Here is a 6,000-nt window from a genome sequence, read left to right as displayed (position 1 = left end):
ATATCTTACAATACTATTTCTATCGATTCATCACTGTGCTATGATGTGTTTATGACCTTTTATGCTTTAATATACCTTAAAGTGTTTTTGAATTTTTATGCCGTACTATACTATGACGTTTTTATGACCTTTTATGCCTTAATATAATATGATGTTTTTTTACATTTTTATGCCTTACAATACTATTTCTATTGATGCCTTACCATAATATGATATTTTTATGACCGTTTATGCATTAATATACTATGATGTTTTTTTACATTTTTATGCCATACTATAATATGATGTTTTTTGGCATTTTTATGCCTTACAATACTATTTCTATTGATGCATCAGTGTTCTATGATGTTTTTATGACCGTTTATGCATTAATATACTATGATGTTTTTTTTAATTTTTATGCCATACTATACTATGGCGTTTTTTTTACATTTTTGTGACATACTATAATATGATGTTTTTTGGCATTTTTATGCCTTACAATACTATTTCTATTGATGTCTTACCATAATATGATGTTTTAATGACCTTTTATGCTTTGATAAACCGTGAAGCTTTTTTGAATTCTTATGACATAGTATAATATGACATTTTTTGACCTTTTTATGCCATACTGTAATACGATGTTTTCTGGCATTTTTATGCCTTACAATACTATTTCTATTGATGCATCAGTGTAATATGATGTGTTTATGACCTTTTATGCTTTAATATACCGTGAAGTTTTTTTGAATTTTTATGCCATAGTATATACACTATGACGTTTTTTGACAATTTTTTGCCATACTATAATATGATGTTTTTTGGCATTTTTATGCCTTACTATACTATGGCGTTTCATTCCGTACCATACTATGACGTTTTTATGACCTTTTATGCCTTAATATACTATGATGTTTATTTTACATTTTTATGCCATACTATACTATGGCGTTTTTTTCTACATTTTTATGACATACTATAATATGATGTTTTATGTCATTTTTATGCCTTACAATACTATTTCTATTGATGCCTTACCATAATATGATGTTTTTATGACCGTTTATGCATTAATATACTTTGATGTTTTTTTTAATTTTTATGCCATACTATAATATGATGTTTTTTGGCATTTTTATGCCTTACAATACTTTTTCTATCAATTCATCACTGTGCTATGATGTGTTTATGACCTTTTATGCTTTAATATACCTTGATTTTTTTTTTTAATTTTTATGCCATACTATACTATGATGTTTTTTGGCATTTTTATGCCTTACTATACTATGGCGTTTCATTCTTTACCATACCATGACGTTTTTTTGACCTTTTATGTCTTAATATACTATCATGTTTTTTTACATTTTTATGCCATACTATACTATGATGTTTTTTGACATTTTCATGCCATACTATAATATGATGTTTTTTGGCATTTTTATGCCTTACAATACTATTTCTATTGATGCATCAGTGTATTATGATGTGTTTATGACCTTTTATGCTTTAATATACCGTGAATTTTTTTTGAATTTTTATGCCATAGTATATGTACTATGACGTTTTTTGACAATTTTATGCCATACTATAATATGATGTTTTTTGGCATTTTTATGCCTTACTATACTATGGCGTTTCATTCCTTACCATACTATGACGTTTTTATGACCTTTTATGCCTTAATATCCTATCATGTTTTTTGGAATTTTTATGCCATACTATACTATAACGTTTTTTTTCATTTTTATGCCTTACAATACTATTTCTATTGATGCCTTACCATAATATGATGTTTTTATGACCGTTTATGCATTAATATACTATGATGTTTTTTTGAATTTTTATGCCATACTATAATATGATGTTTTTTGGCATTTTTATGCCTTACAATACTATTTCTATTGATTCATCACTGTGCTATGATGTGTTTATGACCTTTTATGCCTTAATATACTATGGTGTTTTTTTGAATTTTTATGCCATACTATACTATGACGTTTTTTGACATTTTTATGCCATACTATAATATGACGTTTTTTGACATTTTTATGCCATACTATAATATGATGTTTTTTTTTACATTTTTATGCCATACTATACTTTCACGTTTTTTCGCTTTTTTATGCCTTACAACACTATTTCTATTGATGCACCACTGTACTATGATGTGTTTATGACCTTTTATGCTTTAATATACCGTGAAGTTTTTTTGAATTTTTATGCCATAGTATATACACTATGACGTTTTTTGACATTTTTATGCCATACTATATATGATGTTTTTTGGCATTTTTATGCCTTACTATACTATGGCGTTTCATTCCTTACCATACTATGACGTTTTTATGACCTTTTATGCCTTACTATACTATGATGTTTATTTTACATTTTTATGCCATACTATACTATGGCGTTTTTTTTACATTCTTATGACATACTATAATATGATGTTTTATGGCATTTTTATGCCTTACAATAATATTTCTATTGATGCCTTACCATAATATGATGTTTTAATGTCCGTTTATGAGTTAATATACTATCATGTTTTTTTGAATTTTTATGCCATACTATACTATGACGTTTTTTGACATTTTTATGCCATACTATAATATGATGTTTTTTTGGCATTTTTATGCCTTACAATACTATTTCTATTGATGCCTTACCATAATATGATGTTTTTATGACCGTTTATGCATTAATATACTATGGTGTTTTTTTGAATTTTTATGCCATACTATACTATGACGTTTTTGGACATTTTTATGCCATACTATAATATGATGTTTTTTGGCAATTTTATGCCTTATAATACTATTTCTATTGATGCATCACTGTACTATGATGTGTTTATGACCTTTTATGCCTTAATATACTATGATGTTTTTTTGACCTTTTTATGCCATACTATAATATGATGTTTTTTGGCATTTTTATGCCTTACAATACTATTTCTATCGATTCATCACTGTGCTATGATGTGTTTATGACCTTTTATGCCTTAATATACTATGATGTTATTTTGAATTTTTACGCCATACTATACTATGATGTTTTTTGACATTTTTATGCCATACTATAATATGATGTTTTTTGGCAATTTTATGCCTTACAATGCTATTTCTGTTTATGCCTTACCATACTATGACGTTTTTGTGATCTCTTATGCCTTAATATACTATAATGTTTTTTTGACGTTTTATGTCATACTATAATATGATGTTTTTTGACATTTTTATGGCTTAATACACTGTGTCGTTTCATTCCTTACCATACTATGACGTTTTTATGATCTTTTATGCCTTAATATACTATAATGTTTTTTTTTGACGTTTTATGTCATACTATATTATGACGTTTTTGATATTTTTACGGCTTAATACACTCTGTCGTTTCATTCATTAGCATACTATGACGTTTTTATGACCTTTTATGCTTTAATATACCATGATGTTATTTTGACATTTTTATGCCATACTATAATATGACATTTTTTGACATTTTTATGCCATACTATACTTTCACGTTTTTTGCTTTTTTATGCCTTACAATACTATTTCTATTGATGCCTTACTATAACATGATGTTTTTATGACCGTTTATGCATTAATATACTCTTATGTTTCTTGGAATTTTTATGCCATACTATACTATGGCATTTTTTTATATTTTTATGCCATACTACAATATGATGTTTTTTGGTATTTTTTTGCCTCACTATACTATGGCGTTTCATTCCTTACCATACTATGACGTTTTTATGACCTTTTATGCCTTAATATACTATAATCCATCCATTTTCTACCGCTTATCCTCTAGTAGGGTCGCGGGGGGGCTGGAGCCTATCCCAGCATCTTTTCGGGCGAGAGGCAGCGTACGCCCTGGACAGGTCGCCAGTCCATCGCAGGGCAAACACATAGAGACAGACAACCATTCACACTCACAACCACACCTATGGTCAATTTAGAGTATACCATACCATTAGCCTAGTCCCCATTTTGCATGTCTTTGGACTGTGGGAGGAAGCCGGAGTACCCACACTGGCACAGTGAGAACATGCAAACTCCACACAGAAAGATCCCATGGCCGAGCCAGGACTCAAACCCAGAACCTTCTTGCTGTGAGGCGACAGCGCTAACCACTGCACCACCGTGCAGCCCAATATACTATAATGTTTTTTTGAATTTTTATGCCATACTATAATATGATGTTTTTGCATTTTTATGCCTTACAATACTATTTCTGTTAATGCGTTACCATACTATAACGTTTTTATGATCTCTTATGCCTTAACATACTATAATGTTTTTTTGACGTTTTATGTCATACTATATTATGACGTTTTTTGATATTTTTATGCCATACTATAATATGATGTTTTTGGGCATTTTTATGCCTTACAATACTATTTCTATTGATGCATCACTGTACTATGATGTTTTTATCACCTTTTATGTCATAATATACTATGATGTTTTTTTGACGTGTTATGTCATACTATACTATGACGTTTTTTGATATTTTTATGCCATACTATACCATCATGTTTTTTTGGCATTTTTATGCCTTACAATACTATTTCTATTGATGCATCACTGTACTATGACGTTTTTATGACCTTTTATGCTTTCATATACAATGATGTTATTTTGACGTTTTATGCCATGCTATACTATGATGTTTTTTGACGTTTTAATGCCATACTATACTTTAACGTTTTTTGGCATTTTTATGCCTTGCAGTACTATTTCTGTTGATGCCTTACCATACAATGACATTTTTATGACCTTTTATACCTTTATATACTATGATGATTTTTTAAATTTTCATGCCATACTATACTATGACGTTGACTGGTATTTTGATGGCTTAATATACTATGTTGATTAATTCCTTACCATACTATGACGTTTTTATGACCTTTTATGCTTTAATATACTGTAATTTTTTTTGACATTTTATGCCATATTATACTATGACATTTTTTGACATTTTTATGCCATACTATACTTTCACGTTTTTTCGCTTTTTTATGCCTTACAATACAATTTCTATTGATGCCTTACCATAATATGATGTTTTTATGACCGTTCATGCATTAATATACTATGATGTTTTTTGGAATTTTTATTCCATACTATAATATGATGCTTTTGGGTATTTTTATGCCTTTATATACTATGACGTTTTTATAACCTTTTATGCCTTAATATACTATAATGTTTTTTGGAATTTTTATGCCATACCATAATATGATGTTTTTTGGTATTTTTATGCCTTACTATACTATGGCGTTTCATTCCTTACCATACTATGACGTTTTTATAACCTTTTATGCCTTAATATACTATAATGTTTTTTTGAAATTTTATGCCATACTATACTGTGACGTTTTTTGATATTTTTATGCCATACTATAATATGATGTTTTTTTGCTTTTTATGCCTTACAATACTATTTCTATTGATGCATCACTGTACTATGACGTTTTTATGACCTTTTATGCTTTAATATACCATGATGTTATTTTGACGTTTTCATTTCATTCCTTACCATACTATGACGTTTTTATAACCTTTTATGCCTTAATATATTATGATGTTTTTTTTTAATTTTTATGCCTTACTATACTATGATGTTTTTTTGCTTTTTTATGCCTTACAATACTATTTCTATTGATGCATCACTGTACTATTACGTTTTTATGACCTTTTATGCCTTAATATACCATGATGTTTTTTTTTATTATTTTTATGCCATACTTTACAATGACATATTTTGATATTTTTATGCCATACTATAATATGATGTTTTTTGGCATTTTTATGCCCTACAATACTATTTCTATTGATGCATCACTGTACTATGACCTTTTTATGACCTTTTATGCCATAATCTACTATGATGTTTTTTTGACGTTTTATGTCATACTATACTATGACGTTAATTGGTATTTTGATGGCTTCATATACTATGTCGTTTCATTCCTTACCATACTATGACATTTTTATGACC

Source organism: Seriola aureovittata, chromosome 9 (genome assembly GCF_021018895.1).
Source record: "Seriola aureovittata isolate HTS-2021-v1 ecotype China chromosome 9, ASM2101889v1, whole genome shotgun sequence".
NCBI classification, from domain to species: Eukaryota; Metazoa; Chordata; class Actinopteri; order Carangiformes; family Carangidae; genus Seriola; species Seriola aureovittata.
This window is presented reverse-complemented; position numbering follows the sequence as displayed.